Source organism: Oncorhynchus kisutch, linkage group LG2 (assembly GCF_002021735.2).
Source record: "Oncorhynchus kisutch isolate 150728-3 linkage group LG2, Okis_V2, whole genome shotgun sequence".
NCBI classification, from domain to species: Eukaryota; Metazoa; Chordata; class Actinopteri; order Salmoniformes; family Salmonidae; genus Oncorhynchus; species Oncorhynchus kisutch.
In genome coordinates this window covers 56499107-56520100 of record NC_034175.2, presented here as the reverse complement: position 1 = coordinate 56520100, position 20994 = coordinate 56499107, and the positions used below count along the sequence as shown (strand labels likewise).

The 20994-nt window shown below is 40.3% G+C and overlaps 1 long non-coding RNA gene across 1 annotated transcript; it reads right to left on the bottom strand.

Annotated features, from left to right (window-relative positions):
- Nucleotides 1–5101: 5101 nt before the first annotated feature.
- LOC109868720 (uncharacterized) lies at nt 5102–14598 on the bottom strand. Its single transcript, XR_002251944.2, has 4 exons — nt 14307–14598; nt 9419–9462; nt 6676–6757; nt 5102–5977 (listed from the first exon to the last, which is right to left on the bottom strand). It is a non-coding gene; the product is annotated as an uncharacterized LOC109868720 (long non-coding RNA).
- Nucleotides 14599–20994: the final 6396 nt, after the last annotated feature.

The following is a 20994-nucleotide window of genomic DNA, read 5'->3' as shown; positions in this document are numbered from 1 at the left end:
CGTTTCCGTGAAGCAAAGAACATTACAGTCTCTGATGTCCCTCTGGAATGCTACCCTTGCTCGGATTTCATCAACCTTGTTGTCAAGAGACTGGACATTGGCAAGAAGAATGCTAGGGAGTGGTGCACGGTGTGCCCGTCTCCGGAGTCTGACCAGAAGACCGCCTCGTTTCCCTCTCTTTCGGAGTCGTTTTTTTGGGTCGCTGCATAGAATCCGCTCCGTTGTACTGTTTGTAAGGCAGAACACAGGATCCGCGTCGCGAAAAACATATTCTTGGTCGTACTGATGGTGAGTTGACGCTGATCTTATATTCAGTAGTTCTTCTCGACTGTATGTAATGAAACCTAAGATGACCTGGGGTACTAATGTAAGAAATAACACGTAAAAAAACTAAAAACTGCATAGTTTCCTAGGAACGCGAAGCGAGGCGGCCATCTCTGTCGGCGCCAGTGTTCACAACAGACATAACAGGCTAGGGGCAGCACAGGGTCAGCACATATTTTATTGAGACTGATGTATTTGTAAATATGCTGTACTTGTGTGGGAAATATATTATTCTATTTTGTCAGCCCGTCAGCATGACCAATGTGGTACTGTAGTGTTTGAGTCACCAAGTGCTGCTATAAAGACACTTATACATTTTATGCACACATCCAGAGAATCTTTCCAGAACGTCTCAGTTTTTCTGGGAAATAGTGTACGGTATCTTTAAAATGTGTGTTTAATAATGTTACATACTCCTCGTTAAGACGGTGGGGTTGGTTGACTCACTGGTTCGTGACCCTGGCTATGTAAATTAAGCCAAATTGCCTTGATCAGAGGGTCACTGATAATTAACCCGGTGATAGCAGCAACACACATGCTCTTCTGCTATAATGAGATTTTCCCAACAAACTTCAAAGCAGCAGGCGCGGTGAATTCTGGTCAGCCTGATAATGTTAGGATGTGGTGGCTATTAAAGTGTTCATGAATTATTCATATTGGCTGTGATAAACAGGCTATATCAAAATGCTAATTTATTTTCAAAATGGTTGGCCTAGTTTTGCTACACAGAACAGTCTTAATCAATGATGGTCATGCACTGATGATCTGGTGTGCTGTTGTGTTGAAGGGAAAACTGCAGGTTTGTGAGAAACAACAACTTACTGTATAGGTCCACAACCGAAAGGCCCTCCAGCGGGTGGTACATCACTGGGGCCGTGTTCCCACCCATCCAGGACATCTACTTAAAACGGTGCCTGAGGAAGTACCGCAGTCACGAGCTGTTCACTCCCTTACCGTCTGGCTGACGGTATCAGAACATGAGGTCTGATACCAATGGGCTCAGAGACAGTTTATGTCTACAAGGCATAAGAATGCTGAACACTTGAACTGGACTGACCCCCTGCACTGACTATCCTCACCTTAGCACACACACACATACACATACACACATACACACACATACAGATCACAATTGCTGCTACCAGACTCATTTACTATTGCTAATACTGCACAATTTAAACACTTGCCCCCCAATCCCCCCTTTCCCTGATAAATATGTAAATATTGGACTATAAATTGTGCCTTCCTGTATTATAATTATGCTAAAATGTTTATTCTATTCTACTAAGCCATTTACTTTGTTCGTATTCTTATCTTTTATTATTTATTATTGTTGCATTATCGAAAAAGAACCTGCAAGTAAGCATTTCATTGGACTTAGTGTATCCTGTACATATGACTAATAAAACTTGACACTTGAAACTAGGTGTGAAAACAATAGTAATAAGATGAAGCCTCTTTTATAGAGACATATTTTGATTACAAGCAAGTGTCCCGTTCCGGTGATGCACGCACATGGGGCGGCAGGTAGCAAGGCAGTTAACCCACTGTTCCTAGGCTGTCACTGAAAATAAGAATTTGTTCTTAACTGACTTGCCTAGTAAAATAAATGGAAAAAAATAAATCCTGCACCAAAAATCTCTGTAGCAAGATGGCTAATGGTAAAGTCAGGACCTTGACAAACTTAACAATGAGAGATGACCATGAAAGCATGTAAAACTGATGGCTATAGCTATGTTCAACAAGTGTATTATTCTTCTGGCTTTATCTAGCCCTATTTGGGATATTTTACCTTGCCTCACTGGCTTGCCAGGTAATCAACCCTCAGATGACATCAAATCAAACAACATTTTATTGATCACATACATGTGTTTAGCAGATGTTATTGCGGGTGTAGCAAAATGCTTGTGTAATCTGCGATGTTATAGACGATAAGCATCTGATTATGTGTTAACTTGCATGAGCTGCATTTGAAATTGCATGTGATCATATCCACGGTAAACAAAGATTATTCAGATTCCGAACTGGGCGTGCAACTTTTCATGACGCTGCCAAGAAATGGGTCTATATGTAGTGGTAAAACATTTGGTGGGTAAACTCTGATCCCCAGTCTTGGGTAAAGAAGTAATGTTTCCTATTCTTTCAATGCATTTTTACGCACAAGGTGGGTAAGCTATTAGGCTAAATATAGCTGTATTTACCCTTCACAACACCACTGATCTATTCAATGGAGAGTTTCTGTGCAGGTCAAATCTCAATGACACTTGACTCCACGTGAGAGACAGTTTTTGCAAGAACTAGAAATATATATAGACTATTTAGTGCATGTGGAAACTGACAATCATGATGGTTTCATCTGAAATACACTACCAGTCAAATGTTTTATAAGACCTACTCATTCCAGGGTTTTTCTTTATTTGACTATTTTCTACATTGTAGAATAATAGTAAAGACATCAAAACTATGAAATTACTCATATGGAATCATGTAGTAACAAAGAAAGTGCTAAACAAATTTTTCAAATAGTCACCCTTTGCCTTGATGACAGCTTTGCACACTATTGGCATTCTCTCAACCAGCTTCACCTGGAATGCTTTTCCAACGGTCTTGAGGAGTTTGCACATGCTGAGCACTTGTTGTCTGCTTTTCCTTCACTCTGCGGTCCAACTCATCCCAAACCATCTCAATTGGGTTGAGGTCGGGTGATTGTGGTTGCCACTCTTTGCCTTGATGACAGCTTTGCACAGTCTTGGCATTCTCTCATGCAGTTTTATGAGGTAGTCACCTGGAATGCATTTCAATTAACAGGTGTGCCTTGTTAAGAGTTAATATGTGGAATTGTGTTGTGCCAAGGTGTGTGTGTGTGGGGGGGGGGGGGGGGGGGGGGGTATACAGAAGATGGCCCTATTTGGTAAAAGACCAAGTTCATATTATGGCAAGAACAGCTCAAATAAGCAAAGAGAAACGACAGTCCATCATTACTTTAAGGTAGTGGCGGGTTTAGGTATAGGCAACATGGGCATCTTGACGAGGGCGGCACTGGGCGCCCGCACGAAAAAAATTGGAATGGTGACATTAAAGCAATAGGTTTTCTATCGCTCTTTGCACGTCACAATGATATCATGTCACCGTGTGGGACTGTGGGTCAACTAACCTAGTTGGAGTGGGCACCCTAATTGTAGTTTGTGAGCTAGGCAGGCTGGGAAGGTCTCCCACTCAGAAGTACGAGATGGGGAGGGGGGCGAGGATAGGTTGACCTCAGGTCTCCCCACTGGAAGCCCGGGTTAGGGGGAGCGGGGGAATCTATCAAATAGCGCACCTCTAACTTTGTACAGTACTAATGCAATTAGTAAAATCATTCACACTACGAAATGCTACCAAATAAACCACAATTCATTCATTATACTGTGAATATATAGTTTCACAGTATTATTTGTCTTTGTTACTTCTTTTTGATATTTATGAGTCTTATTTTTGTAAAAATGTTTATGTGTATATAGTTTTAAAAGTTATTATTATTTATTTGTTATTATTTATTTGTTCCAAATGTCTGCTGAAGGGGGGGTTCGCCCAGGGAGCCATACAAGCTAGAACCGCCACTGACTTTAAGGCATGAAGGTTATTCGATACGGAAGATTTCAAGGACTTTGAAAGTTTCTTCAAGTGCAATCCCTGTAAGGATTTCTTTCCTAATAATAATAATGAAAATTAACAAATTTACAGAAAGACCTGTGTGAAGGCCAACTTACAGAAGAGGAATGTTTTGAGGCAATTAAATATTTTCAGTCTGGAAAAACACCAGGGTAGAGGTATATCAGACCTTTTTTGATGTATTCAAAGATCCATTATTAACATGTTTTAATTACTCCTATACAAATGGTAGACTTTCATGTACTCAACAAGAAGGTCTGATTTCATTACTACTAAAACAAGACCCAGGTGGTAAGTATAAAGATTCAGTCCATTTAAAAAACTGGAGGCCTCAAACACTTCAATGTTGTGATGCGAAAATCCTGGCGAAATGCATAGCATATAGAATAAAAAAGGTTTATGAGATATTGTTCATCCTGATCAGACACGTTTTTTACATGAACGATATATTGGAGATAATATACGACAATTACTTGAAACAAGTGAACATTATGAAACATTGAAGATACCAGGCCTGATCTTCATAGCAGACTTTGAAAAGGCGTTTGATAAAGTACGACTAGAATTGATATATAAATGCCTAGATTACTTTAATTTTGGTGACTCTCTTATACAATGGGTTAAAGTTATGTACAGCAACCCAAGATGTAAAATAGTAAATAATGGTTACTTCTCAGAAAGTATTGAGCTTTAAGAGGAGTAAAACAGGGCTGTCCGTTGTCTCCATATCTATTTATTATGGCCATTGAAATGCTAGCTTTTAGATCTAAATTAGATCTAACAAGTACATCAAGGGGTTAGAAATCCAGGGGATAAAAATAAAAGTGTTGATGTATGCCGAAGTCCACAATCTTGTCCCTGCACAGTCTCATTGAAGATCTTGTTCACTTTCCTAGCCTCTCAGGAGGCTATTAAAACCTAATTATAAAGTGTACCATATTACATATTGGATCATTTAAAAATAGTGTTTACGCTACCTTATTATTGATTGAATGACTCACTTAAAATTTAGCAAAATGCTGGTCATCTTTCTGAAGGTTAGATTCTTTCAATTCAGCAGCTCTGTAATGGTGTATTTTAAAGGTGTTGACAAGCACTTGATAGATGCTGGAGGAATGGCATGTCCTTTACTGAATGAAGAGAGACACACTCAATCATTATTTAATTTCATACTTATTTCATTGTCACATTTATGAGTTTTAACAATGGGTGGATTGATGCTCCTTCACAACAATGTAATTAGGCTACACATTTACACTGGGGTGAAACTTTCACTGGGGAAGGAACATTCTGAAATTACATTTTTGTCCCCCATGTTTTATCATTGGAATGTGATACAAAACGAGGCAACGGTGTGCTTTAGGACCATGCGGATGCCTCCGAGCGTCGGATAGGCCGTTTGGAGTGTTTATCCGACTGGATAAAAAAAAATATATATAATATTCATATTATGCCCCCCCCACTTATAAAACCATGTACACGTGTATTATTGCACAGTTACCACACCTTGTGACAACCTCCTGCTCTTCTCAGTTCAAAAGGTATATGAATTATAAACTGATTGCATGGTAATTACCAGAAAAAACTAGGCTACTTTGTTCCTCCTTCATCAAAAAGCAGCCGGGAGCTAATCACAAAAGGCCAGGGTGACCTCACACCTTGTTCCTGGAGGAGGTGGGGCAGTGACAGTTCCTGGGGATGTTGGCACATGGGCCTGTAGGCTAATGGAGGAGACATTTAGTGGAAGTGGGACATATTGCTTCCAGGGGGAGCTGGGGTCCAGCATCTCCCCATAGACCCAGACAGACGGGCTCAGAGAGACTGAGAAAGAGGAAGAGAGAGTCCTGCTCATCATGAGTCACAGCTGGTGCTGCATGCTGCATGTTACATGGTGCTGGGGCCCCCATCTTGCTCAACGCTGTCCTCTGGAACGGTTACGCAAGCACAGTGGCAGATGAAAAGTGGAAACACTCAGTGTGCTGCCTCCTTCATCTGACTGGAGCTTGAGATAGGATAGAGAGATGGACAGAAACGTTTTATCTATAAAAATAGATCAATTGCGGGCCGCTGTTGAATTTTTCTGTACATATACAGAACATCAGACACACATGGCTGTGAGGACTTGTGGTGTGGCTATCTAGGAGTGTGTGTGGTGCATGATGTTCTCTCTAGTCCACAGACTCACCTTCTGTCGATGAGAAGATGAATATGGTAAAATATTGATAAGTCAAGTGTGATGAAGGGAATTGTTTGAAAGTAAAGTGTTGGATATGATATTTTGGGACATACAGGCCTATGTAATGTTGTGTCCTGCTGTGTAACCTATTAAACGATGGTATACTGTTCAAAGACAATACACTGTACTAAGGTTTTATATTATATTGTGCTGCCAAAAATATAGTGTAGTGGAGAGCTGCTATCTCTCCTTTTTGATTGACTTAACTGTTTAATAGATAACATCGATTGGCCTGAGAGCTAACAATTGCATTCACCCTCACCTGCGCTTCCCATCAATAGTTGTTTATAAGGCAAGGGTGGAAACCTGCAGGCCCTTAACCACTGGCCTTAAATACTCCTGTAACTCTGTGTATTAATTTAGGATTTTATTTCACTGGTATAGGGCATAGCCACCTTAACGTATGTTGAGCTGAGGTGGAGTGGACATGAATGTATTCGTATGGTAAAGAGACATTTACTCACTGTGTTGTGTGTCCTATTCAAACTGCAAACTTCATTAGTCCTCCTTTACATCATCTGGTGCTTTCATTCATTATTCATACAGCTACAGATAAAAAAATATATCATATTCATATAAACAACCTTCCAAGAAAGAGACAGATAAGATCATGAAGAATTGACTTATACAAAAAGTACACTTATTTTTTATTGAATTGAACTATCTTATTAAAACATTAACCCTAGTGAATAACAACAAGAATAACATTTTCCTGAGTCAATATAATAAGATTTTTTTCAGTGTGACTACAATTGCACTAGAATTGTTTATTTATTTATTATTTCATTGATATTTTTTGCATGTTTTAGTATTTTCTTGTTAATACTTGTGTTCTGTTTTGTATGACGTAACAACGTAAATTGTTTATCTGTATTATGAAAGAAGAAAAAAATAATTGTGTGCAAAGCTATCAAAGGGTGGCTATTTTGAAGAATCTCAAATATAAAATATATTTTCATTTTTACTACGAGTCCATGTGGTATTTCATAGTTTTGATGTCTTCACTACTATGCTACAATGTAGAAAAATTGTTTAAAAAATAAAGAAAAACCCTTGAATGAGTAGGTGTGTTCAAACTTTTGACTGGTTTGTTGTTTGTTTAACCTTTATTTAACTAGGCAAATCAGTTAAGAACAAATTCTTATTTACAATGATGGCCTACACCGGCCAAACCCGGACGACACTGGGCCAATTGTGTGCCGCCCTATGAGACGCACACATTAATATAGGCTTCCAAATGTCTTTATTGTTAAAGTTTCACTATGCAGAAAACTGCTTGCTAAAACTCTAATAGTTTGCCTAATTTCAGTTTATGTAACAAAATAAGACAGTACAATGATTCGCTACACTATACTATCTAAATCGCTGTGAAATATATTTTCCATAACCAAAAATATTTGTATTTCAGCAGTTATAAACTGGTGTACAAAACTGAAAGTAAAAGATACAAAGACAAAACTTAAGAACATGAAGCATAGAAATAGCGCACATCAAACAGATATACTGCATCTTAGACTTGTTTTAAAGTAGATTGGTAGGTCTATAACTCACAGTTCTATGTGAATTTGGTCAAGTCTCCCAAAACGTTTTTTACCCTTATTTATTTACTACAAAAATGCTAATAACTGACACACAATCCAATGAAGGTATCTATAGAAAACCTACTCAAATCCTCTTCAGTGAATTCATTTAAAGGAAGAGCTGCCCAAATCCTCTTAACCAGGACCAAGAGAAACTATTGTGCTTGCCCTTGGAAGAAGACTGAGGAAAGGTGGCTACTGTGGATATGTAGGAGAATTCATCAAAGTGAAAAGACATAAAGGCCCATCAAAGTAACAATTTGCACAGTAGCCAGATTAGGCTATAGCTCAGTGACAATGTCAATGATATATGAGTCCTCTATAATTCTACTGAGAGAAAATGGCTGCTGTTTAAATAGGGATGGCCTTCTCTAGGCCAAATCATCTAATTTAACAAAATCTCTGGAGGTTTCAAGGAGCGTGGATGGGTTGAGGCTGAGGAGCTCCCTAATTCAACTGAACTGAGAGAATTGGGCATTTGAGAATATGTGGAGAATGTGTGGCATTTCGATTTCCTATTAATCCCTGCAAAGGGAACTGAATATGAAAATTATACTTTCTTATTGACTTTAAGTTGAGCTGTAAAGACTTTTCCCCTAATGGTATGAAATATGTAGAAAGTGAAGAATCTTAAGGTTAAAAAACCTGTGTTCTCTAAGTTTACTGTGCTTTTCAGATATAGATGCAGCCAAGGATGCAATGTACCCTATCCTTAAACTCATTGAGGTGAAACTTAACCTTGAGAACTTTAGCACATTATCACATTCAGCAGAAAGAGACAACCTACCACTCCCTGTCCCTGTGCTTGGTCATATTGGACTAAAGTTTTCTGAAGATCAACATTTAAAGGATAGATGTACGTAACTGTGAATGGAATCTGAGTCCTGTGTGCATGTTGTTACCATCGGGATCATTGAACCTTCAGAAACCTTTTGGCGAGCAAAGAAATAAACACAAACAAACAAACGAAGAAGAAAGAATGCTGCAGCACCTGGGATTATTTCCCAATATCTCATGAAAAAGAGGAGGGCATTAGAAGTAAATGTGCTGCCATTACGGGGTGATCTTGGTTTCATTCAATGAAGATAATGAAGCAGCGGAAAATCATAAATACAGCAATGATACCGCAACGTAAAGATACGTTTAGGGCCTTATCAATGCACCCGTTTTCATCCCTCACCAAGCAAGGCTACGGTAATGAAATTGCATTCAGGAAAAATGATGTACAGAAATATAATTCTTGAGCATTAAACCTGGGATACAGGAAATCACATCACAAAGACACTGAGACACATAACAATAATGTGTTTTGATATCTAATGATAACCTTCCACATCACCCACCTTTACATAAGCAAGACCATTACAAACAATATTTTATTCATCCTTGTGGTATCTAAATATACACTGATACATTCCATTTATTACAATAGCTTCCAATAGCTATTTATCCCACTTTCTAAACCTCACTCTGTACTGTTAATCCTCTGAGCAGTAATCGGTGGTCTAAAATAAGAAGCCAGGCTTGATCCATGAGGTAATCAATTCAGACAGAGGGCTGCAGGACACAAGGTATATTTAGACTTCCTAAAATGGAGGAATTTTAAATAAAAAGGACCCCTGCTTACCTGGTGCAGAGATGGCCGGAGACAAGGCAGGAACAATAGTGATTCTGTTAATGAGACAAAAAAAAGACAAAAACATTTATTATGACACTTGTAATCATATGCGAACCACAAGAAAAAACAACAGAGCTTATACACAACCTATGTTTTCTTTTTGTCCTTTCAAGTTTTTTTTCGCTTGATAGTGACATTCTAGCGCTGAGTGAAGTAAAACAATAGGAGAGCTTGACGGTTGTTCTTAAAAACAGATAATTTCACACCAAGAATCTCTGACCTACAGAATACTTCCACTACTCACTTTCTAAAGCTTCAGAAGATTGATCTCTGTAGCTCAGTTTGCAGAGCCTGGTGCAGAGCACACCAGGATTCAATTGGGTTCAACTCCAAAGACCACCTATACATACAATATATGCATTGAAAAAAAGTGTGTCTGGGCTCTGCCACAGCCACATGAGGCTGAAGAAGTGGGACAGGCTCTACTGTTGGGGGTAGTCACGGAGTCAGCCTTCGAAGTGCGTCTCTGGCTTAATTTCTATGTGCATGTGTTGACTTAAGGATCCAACACTTTTTAAAAAACATTTTTCACCTAAAATGACACCCAAATATAACTGCCCGTAGCTCAGGACCTGAAGCAAGGATATGCATATTGTTGATACCATGTGAAAGGAAAAATTTTGAAGTTTGTGGAAATGTGTACTTAATGTAGGAGAACATAACACATTAGATCTGGTAAATGATCAAATAAAGAAAAAAACGTATTTTGGGGGGGGGGGGGGGTTGTACCATCATCTATGAAATGCAAGAGAAAGACCATATTGTATTATTCCAGCCAGGCACAATTTCGGTTTCGGCCACTAGATGGCAAATGAGTATGTGCAACGTTTTAGACTGATCCAATGAACCATTGCAAATCTGTTCAAAGTGTTGTATTAAGACTGCCCAAATGTGCCTAATTGGTGTATTAATACATTTTCAAGTTCATAATTGTGCACTCTCCTCAAACAATAGCATGGTATTATTTCAATGCAATAGCTACTGTAAATTGGACAGTGCAGTTAGATTAACAGGAATTTAATCTTTCTGCCCAAATCAGATATGTCATTGTCCTGGGAATTGTTTTGTTACTTACAACCTCATGCTAATCACATTAGCCTACGTTAGCTCAACTGTCCCGCGAGGGGGACACCGATCCCGTAGTGGTTTAAGAAATAATGTACTTGAAAACTAGTTGTCTGTCGTTGAATGACAAGAAACACTTCATTGATTGTTGACCAATCACTGACAAATGGGCGTAGACTTCAGCTACCGAACTTCGACAAGCCACAAGAAAAAAACAAGGTGTCCTCGAACAGCAGAAAAAAACAGGCCGAACGCTGCAAAACACCAAAACAAACGTCATAATATACAGTGGGGCAAAAAAGTATTTAGTCAGCCACCAATTGTGCAAATTCTCCCACTTAAAAAGATGAGAGAGGCCTGTAATTTTCATCAAAGGTACACTTCAACTATGACAGACAAAACGAGAAGAAAAAAATCTAGAAAATCACATTGTAGGATTTTTAATGAATATATTTGCAAATTATGGTGGAAAATAAGTATTTGGTCAATAACAAAAGTTTATCTCAATACTTTGTTACAGTGCCTTGCGAAAGTATTCGGCCCCCTTGAACTTTGCGACCTTTTGCCACATTTTAGGCTTCAAACATAAAGATATAAAACTGTATTTTTTTGTGAAGAATCAAAAACAAGTGGGACACAATCATGAAGTGGAACGACATTTATTGGATATTTCAAACTTTTTTAACAAATCAAAAACTGAAGAATTGGGCGTGAAAAAATTATTCAGCCCCTTTACTTTCAGTACAGCAAACTCTCTCCAGAAGTTCAGTGAGGATCTCTGAATGATCCAATGTTGACCTAAATGACTAATGATGATAAATAAAATCCACCTGTGTGTAATCAAGTCTCCGTATAAATGCATCAGAGGTCCGTTAAAAGCGCAGAGAGCATCATGAAGAACAAGGAACACACCAGGCAGGTCCGAGATACTGTTGTGAAGAAGTTTAAAGCCGGATTTGGATACAAAAAGATTTCCCAAGCTTTAAACATCCCAACGAGCACTGTGCAAGCGATAATATTGAAATGGAAGGAGTATCAGACCACTGCAAATCTACCAAGACCTGGCCGTCCCTCTAAACTTTCAGCTCATACAAGGAGAAGACTGATCAGAGATGCAGCCAAGAGGCCCATGATCACTCTGGATGAACTGCAGAGATCTACAGCTGAGGTGGGAGACTCTGTCCATAGGACAACAATCAGTCATATATTGCACAAATCTGGCCTTTATGGAAGAGTGGCAAGAAGAAAGCCATTTCTTAAAGATATCCATAAAAAGTGTTGTTTAAAGTTTGCCACAAGCCACCTGGGAGACACACCAAACATGTGGAAGAAGGTGCTCTGGTCAGATGAAACCAAAATTGAACTTTTTGGCAACAATGCAAAACGTTATGTTTGGCATAAAAGCAACACAGCTCATCACCCTGAACACACCATCCCCACTGTCAAACATGGTGGTGGCAGCATCATGGTTTGGGCCTGCTTTTCTTCAGCAGGGACAGGGAAGATGGTTAAAATTGATGGGAAGATTGATGGAGCCAAATACAGGACCATTCTGGAAGAAAACCTGATGGAGTCTGCAAAAGACCTGAGACTGGGACGGAGATTTGTCTTCCAACAAGACAATGATCCAAAACATAAAGCAAAATCTACAATGGAATGGTTCAAAAATAAACATATCCAGGTGTTAGAATGGCCAAGTCAAAGTCCAGACCTGAATCCAATCGAGAATCTGTGGAAAGAACTGAAAACTGCTGTTCACAAATGCTCTCCATCCAACCTCACTGAGCTTGAGCTGTTTTGCAAGGAGGAATGGGAAAATATTTCAGTCTCTCGATGTGCAAAACTGATAGAGACATACCCCAAGCGACTTACAGCTGCGATTACAGACTTGTAATCGCAGCAAAAGGTGGCGCAACAAAGTATTAACTTAATTTTGCACGCCCAATTTTTCCGTTTTTGATTTGTTAAAAAAGTTTGAAATATCCAATAAATGTCGTTCCACTTCATGATTGTGTCCCACTTGTTTTTGATTCTTCACAAAAAAATACAGTTTTATATCTTTATGTTTGAAGCCTGAAATGTGGCAAAAGGTCGCAAAGTTCAAGGGGGCCGAATACTTTCGCAAGGCACTGTATATACCCTTTGTTGGCAATGACAGAGGTCAAACGTTTTCTGTAAGTCTTCACAAGGTTTTCACACACTGTTGCTGGAATTTTGGCCCATTCCTTCATGCAGATCCCGGGCAACACGGACTTTCAACTCCCTCCAAAGATTTTCTATGGGGTTGACATCTGGAGACTCTGGCTAGGCCACTCCAGGACCTTGAAATGCTTCTTACGAAGCCACTCCTTCGTTGCCCGGGCGGTGTGTTTGGAATCATTGTCATGCTGAAAGACCCAGCCACGTTTCATCTTCAATGCCCTTGCTGATGGAAGGAGGTTTTCACTCAAAATTTCACGATACATGGCCCCATTCATTCTTTCCTTTACATGGATCAGTCGTCCTGGTCCCTTTGCAGACAAACAGCCCCAAAGCATGATGTTTCCACCCCCATGCTTCACAGTAGGTATGGTGTTCTTTGGATGCAACTCAGCATTCTTTGTCCTCCAAACACGACAAGTTGAGTTTTTACCAAAAAGTTATATTTTGGTTTCATCTGACCATATGACATTCTCCCAATCTTCTTCTGGATCATCCAAATGCTCTCTAGCAAACTTCAGAAGGGCCTGGACATGTACTGGCTTAAGCAGGGGGACACGTCTGGCACTGCGAGATTTGAGTCCCTGGTGGCGTAGTGTGTTACTGATGGTAGGCTTTGTTACTTTGGTCCCAGCTCTCTGCAGGTCATTCACTAGGTCCCCCCGTGTGGTTCTGGGATTTTTGCTCACCGTTCTTGTGATCATTTTGACCCCACGGGGTGAGATCTTGCATGGAGCCCCAGATCGAGGGAGATTATCAGTGGTCTTGTATGTCTTCCATTTCCTAATAATTGCTCCCACAGTTGATTTCTTCAAACCAAGCTGCGTACCTATTGCAGATTCAGTCCTCCCAGCCTAGTGCAGGTCTACAATTTTGCTTCTGGTGTCCTTTGACAGCTCTTTGGTCTTGGCCATAGTGGAGTTTGGAGTGTGACTGTTTGAGGTTGTGGACAGGTGTCTTTTATACTGATAACAAGTTCAAACAGGTGCCATTAATACAGGTAACGAGTGGAGGACAGAGGAGCCTCTTAAAGAAGAAGTTACAGGTCTGTGAGAGCAAGAAATCTTGCTTGTTTGTAGGTGACCAAATACTTATTTTCCACCATAATTTGCAAATAAATTCATTAAAAATCCTACAATGTGATTTTCTGGATTTTATTTTCTCATTTTGTTTGTCATAGTTGAAGTGTACCTATGATGAAAATTACAGGCCTCTCATCTTTTTAAGTGGGAGAACTTGCACAATTGGTGGCTGACTAAATACTTTTTTGCCCCACTGTATGTGCAAACAATTTTTGACGGTAAGGTTTAGGGATCTATTCAATCTGTAAAGCTGAAGTGTTACAGATTCCGCAATATAAGTTTAAAGGTACTTTCCAATTGAGCAGACATATGCAGCGTTTATCATGAATGCAGTCTCCGTTAAAGCGGGGAGATTGCCTTTAAATTTCAATCACTCCATAAAGAGGAACTTCCGCGATGCGGATTGAAAAGAGCCCTTAGCATGAAGAACGGAAGTAGAATGAGAGAAAAGGCGAGAAATCTGTCTACATATCAACACAGCCAAAACCCACCTGTGAACAAAAACACCTTCATAGAGAGATCCTGCTGTGATGTGATTCAGTTAGAAGTGATCCTCTACCCAGAAGCACCAGGGTAACAGGATGCCTCAGACATATTACAGCAGGGAGAAAAACAAAGGCATCATAAAGGAAGAGCCTCGCCAGACCTCATGAATTGGTGTGTGTGTGTGCACTCCAAAATGATGTCCCTCAGGTTCTTAAAAATGCTGCTGTTGTGGCGTGGATCCAAGGACTCAAGGGGAGAGGTAACCTGCTAGTTCCTATTAACATTTTCTCTTCATGTTAATTTAAAGCCGGAACTATGGGTGGGTCATCACTGGTGGAGTGTGTGTGTGTGCGTGCGTGTGTTCATCCATGCGTGTGTGCGTGCGTGCGCAGGTTAGAGTGTGACGGCTCTATCTACTGGCAATTTCACATATTTCTATTTATAAACTCCGTTCAGAGAGCAAGAAGCCCCATTTCCTGCTGTTTCATTGTGGAGGAGAGAATAATGACTCTCCAGAGTGTCATCATCTCATAGACTTTCTCCAGAGAATTGCTCTCTTCCTCCTGTTTGAAGACAAGGAGATAGAGAGAAAGAAAATCAACAGTCCTTTTCACAAGAGTAGAATTGTTTATAGAGTGCACATATATCAACGAGCAGAATAAAGCCACTTGATGTAGGGCTCCATAGCTAAAGTGGGCATTGAACATTGGCTTCACGGAGTCGCATTAAGAGAAATCCCATGTAACCTTGTTTAAAAAAACACTGGAATCTGATATCTAATCTACACCTCAATTAGGCTGATAGAAATCCTAATTTTATTGATTTATTTAAAATATGAGTCATTATTTTTATTTCTACACTTTCTTGTTCTGAACTTCCAACATGAGTGGGATGGGTGTGGCTGCGTGAAAATTAACAAGAACAGCTGCTCACTGATTTCACTGCTCCAACGCAGTTACACCTCTGACACCGCCAAAACATCAGCTATGCGGGTGTCGGCTATCCCCTGTTAACGCAGGATCTGATTGAATCTAGGCCTTTATTGTACTAGCCGTCACTCACCAGAGATGGAAAAAGTACCCAATTTTCATACTTGAGTAAAAGTAAAGATACCTTAATAGAAAATGACACAAGTAAAAGTGAAAGTCACCCAGTAAAACACTACTTGAGTAAAAGTCTGAAAGTATTTGGTTTTAAATATACGTAAATATCAAAAGTAAATGTAATTGATCAAATATACTAAAGTATCAAAAGTAAAAGTATACACTACCGGTCCAAAATTTGGGGTCACTTAGAAATGTCCTTGTTTTTGAAAGAAAAGCTATTTTTCTGTCCATTAAAATAACATTAGCATTATCAGAAATACAATGTAGACATTGTTAATATTGTAAATGACTATTGTAGCTGGACATTTTTTATGGAATATCTACATAGGCGTACAGAGGCCCATTATCAGCAACCATCACTCCTGTGTTCCAATGGCACGTTGTGTTAGCTAATCCAAGTTTATCATTTTAAAAAGCTAATTGATCATTAGAAAACCCTTTTGCAATTATGTTAGCACAACTGAAAACTGTTGCCCTGATTAAAGAAGCAATAAAACAGGCCTTCTTTAGACTAGTTGAGTATCTGAAGCATCAGCATTTGTGGGTTCAATTACTGGCTCAAAATGGCCAGAAACAAATAACTTTCTTCTGAAACTTGACAGTCTATTCTTGTTCTGAGAAATAAAGGCTATTCCATGTGAGAAATTTCCAAGAAACTGAAGATCTTGTACAACACTGTGTACTACTCCCTTCACAGAACAGCGCAAACTGGCTCTAACCAGAATAGAAAGAGGAGTGGGAGACCCCGGTGCACAACTGAGCAAAAGGACAAAAAAAGGACATTAGAGTGTCTAGTTTGAGAAACAGACGCCTCACAAGTCCTCAACTGGCAGCTTCATTAAATAGTACCCGCAAAACACCAGTCTCAACATCAACAGTGAAGAGGCAACTCCAGGATGCTGGCCTTCTAGGCAGAGTTCCTCTGTCTGTGTTCTTTTGCCCATCTTAATCTTTTCTTTTTATTGGCCAGTCTGAGATATGGCTTTTTCTTTGCAACTCTGCACTCACTCTGTCAGTGAGTGTAAGAGAGCAAGAGAGAAAGAACACACCTCAAAGCAGAATAGCCAACACATAGAGACACTAGCCAGGGGGGAGAGAGCTAACGAAGGACGCCGATTCAATGTCATGCAAATGTATTGAGGGGGAACTCCTGTGGCTGACAGGACAGAAAAGGTCAGAGAACTAAACGTTGGGAGGCGGACAGGTCCAGTCAGGTCCGATGACCTCGATCCACATCCAACTGAGAGATGGTCAACCTAATGAGGTTGGTGGAGTGACTGATTTGGAGGAGGAGGCAGTTGCCCCTTACACACTGACTGATATGAGGTCAGATTTGCGTTTCTGAGTAGGATGAAGTTGCACACGATCAATGCCTTCATTACCACTGATTAATAAAAGGACTGGATAGGTTGACACAACATGTTGCTTTCACCTATCATGTTTATCTATATCAGTGAGTGTGGAAGAAAGGACACAACAAAAGGAAAAAAGTTACAACTCTTTAGACAGAGCTTCTACTATAAAGAGAGGAGAGGAAGACGCTGCATGTTTAAAAATAGGCTCTTAACTTAATCTCCCTGTAACTGTTTGAAATAACTGTGCCCAAACAACAGATGAATGTGGATGATTATTTTCTTTACATTACCTGCCTAGAAAATAATACAAGGCTGAAAGCTCCTAGTCTGGACTCTCCAGACAGTATCTAATATGTGATATTGAGTGTAGCTACTGCATGTGGCTGTGAGACTAAAGGTCCTGAACTGTGAATTGGCTTGGTCAGCATCTGCGGCCAATAGAAAACAATAAAAACAACACATCATAGACCATCTCTTGGGACAAAATAATCAGCAGCTTGGCTACCATTCTGTTGGTTTTTCAGAGCTCTAGGTCCTACTGTATTCAATCAAAAGCTGTCACTGGGTTTATAAGGTAAGACTAAAACTTATTTTTCATTCACTAAGACTGTTACGTTAGAACACACCTTATCTCCTTACTCCCACCCACCCACACAATCATTCCTGACAGACAGGGTCAGATTGATGCCCTTTATCACACACAAATAAGAGAACAGAAGGAAACACTATGCCGCTGCTCCCACTGGACACCATCACTCATCCCCAGCAGAGATTTATACACTCTTGTCATGTAGCATTGGAGAGGGGGAGACATACACACAGAGGGACAGAGAATGGAGGAGTGAGAGATTGAAATGGAAAGGGAGTGATTGTGTATATGGGGTGGGGGTGAAAAACATGTGTGAGAGGTGAAGAGGATGAGAGAAAAAGAACTAGAACATCCTCTCTCCCTCCCAGCCACTAAGCTGCACAGTTAGTACACCATGTACGTACAGTGAATGAGGTTGACTGACGGGTATGAGTAGCCCACATGAAGGCTTCTCTGGGAACCCTGGCATACCCAGGCCCTCTGGGAAACCAAATGCCATCCCTCATGGAGCTTAGTCTGCTGACTAGGGCACAACTCCATGATCCTCACAGAGCACAGTGTGCCAAGGAACAGAACACAAGGCTGGTGACCATGCATGATTAGGATTACCCATGACACCAGGAGACAGGGAAATATTGTAGCCCCTCAGAGACAACCCAGCTGTTATGATGTAGCCAGCAGGAGTTTATCCTAATGGGAGATATCACTTCAAAAGACAGATGTGACACTGCTTCTCCACACCCTCAGATTAGAAACAAGACAAAGTTCCAATGTGTCTGGGTTTATTTAGTTTAGTTGAATGCACCGGTAGACCAGCAGGGATAATGCACTCCACTGTCTACTTAATGGTGCTGTTCTTTGCTGAGTCGTTGGTTCAGACAGTTGAATAGAAGTGTCTGGGAGATATTTGTCTGCATGAAATGTGTTCACAGTCTGGAGTTGGGCCTGTTCCTTGTCAGCCTGCTACCAACTGATAAGCGTCAGTCTGGTAAGCTTTTTAGGCGTGACGAATAAGTCAATACATTGCATTTAATGTGAAAAGATATGCGTCATGGTATAGCTAGAGCACATAGCTAGGATTAGGGTTGATCCAAGATGTGGAGATGAAACGAGGGTTAGGGTTGAGCTGTGAGCATGAAGCTACGGTTAGGGTCGAGGCTTAGGGGATGAGCCAGGATGTGTGCATGAAGCTAGAGTTAGGGCCTTAACACTAGACGAAGCCTAATCCAAATGACTTAATGTGCCCCTCTCCCCACTACATGGCAGAAAGGCAGGCCTCGGTAGAAGCCTGACCTAGAGTTAATTTTCTTTTGAGTGACATTGGCTGAATTTTGTGCTGGCTTTGGACGTGGGAACCATTTTTCTGTCATTTGGGTCAATATCTCTGCATCATCTAATTTTGATTGGACTGTGGCATCCAATCACAGTACCAGCAGGCATTTGGTTTTTAATGAAGACAGTGATCTTAAGTCTGGAGTTATCGTTGTCCATAATTACTACCATAACTGGCCGGTGTGACTTCTTTTTGGGGAGGTTAGCCAAATTTGTATGACTTCATTGTTATGATAATTTTACACTTCAAGGCTATCCATATCAGATGCGTCTTCTAGTACCTCCGGAGGTGGTCAGGAAAATCTAACCACAATGTGTCTTTTGATTGTCTACACCTGTCGACAAATGGGCACAATCAGAATGTGGACAAGATCAGGACAACAGCCGCATGTTAGAACCATGTATAAACAGGCTAGAAGGAAGGAGTGCGGGAGAAGGACAATTAGAGGAGAGAGACATGTCTCTGTCGGGGGTCTTTCACCAATTTATCCAGTGCAGCTTTTTTTTTTTTTACTGCAAAGGCTTCAAAGCAGTTCCTTCGATGAGGGGCGTTAGTGATTGTGTGTGCGTGCCGGCATCCTTCTTTACAGGTATACATTCAATGCGTCTGCCAGGGGTCTTTGTATGATTACAGTCAGCTTTGATATTTTTAACACTGACAAGCCAACCTATGATCAAGGCTAGAGGGGAACACTGCTAACTGAACCAAGGCAGTATGTAAAATAGGTAATTCAATGTTCAAACATTCAACTTTCCCTGAATAGAAAACACATGAGAGTCATAAGGTATGCTATAGGTATTTTACATGACACCAAAAGCATTTGTTCACCTTCATGTTGGTTGTGTTCAATCACCTTCACATAGAAATAAGACATCTCATGCATTTTACATCAATAGCTTTTTATGCTGGCAGCCACTGTCGCATGTATGAAGCCATGAGAGACACACCCCTACCTTTAAAATATGGGAACATCTCCATAATTCCTGTGTTGTTCTTGCCTTCAGGCTACCCATATTCCTATCCCGAGCATGAACAGGTTTATGAAGGACAAATATAGAGTTTATTTATATCAGGGACCAGCAGTCCAGTCTTCAACTGCTAGCTCTGGAAAAATATCATGTTGTGTGTGTGTGTTGAAGCAGTAAGTGAACAATAACAGACTCTACATCGTTTTCCTCTTCCTTCTCAACATTTAAAGAAACGTCCAGCAACATTGGCTGCGAATCCGACTTTTCTGGGCCCATCTTCCTGACAGCTAAAGGTCCCGAAGCTTCTGCGCTCTACTCCTAGAAAACAGGCTACTCTGGCAAATGGTGCTTGTTGAATAAAGTTGCATCAAAGCTGAATAACAGAACCAAATACAATAGCATAGTATAATGGTACTGCAAGACAAAAAAAAAAAAACTCATGAGATTTTAGGATGATTGTGCGAATGATTGCATTTCTCTCTCGTGGCCAAAACTCCGAGAATAACACTAGGCCAAATATGTGCTTTGATAGAAACAAAGCAGAAGGTATGCTACCGTTTTAACACCATCTGCTCTAAAAATGTATTTACTGAACATCATTCAGAAAACTGTGGACTGCTTCTAAACAACACTATACAACTCAAGATCTAAATGCATAACTCCATGAAACTGAGATCAAATGGTTGGCGTTCAGATGCTGAATGGGCGTTTCATTGGTAAAACAAATAATTATCATTCACGATCGACAGGGAGAAATGTGAAGGGAGGGTCACCACAAAAATGTGTGAGTAAAGTAGAGGTAAAGAAACACTTGCGCAGAATGTGATTCAAATCTTCAGCTCTGGGGAAAAGGATCCAACGGGGCGGTTACGTACTTAAAGCAATGCAAAATATCGTCTCCAGCAATCAAACTCCCATCACCGTGCGACCCACAAGACCTTATTACAGTACAGTGTATACCAACTCAGTCCACCCACACAGCGATAACCCACTGGGTCACAGCCTTTAGCTCCTGATATGCTGTGGGCCCTGGCTTCAAGGATGCTCAAGGCGAATGTATCCTTGAAGCGTGTCAAAACCAATGCCACAGTCCACATGTGCCATACAGAGACAGACGGTGCTGGCAACAGGAGGTAACCCTGCTCTGACACAATCCTGTTTTTAAACTTTTAACATAGTACGTATCCAGTGGATTAGGAGATGGAATAGAATACAACTTTATCGTCCATTGGTTAGAACAGAAATTAGAATAGAAGCCAAAATGACGTATTATTATGTAACTGAAATACATGTACTGTCTGGCATGTAGAAAATGTAAGAATCTAACACTTATGCTAATGTC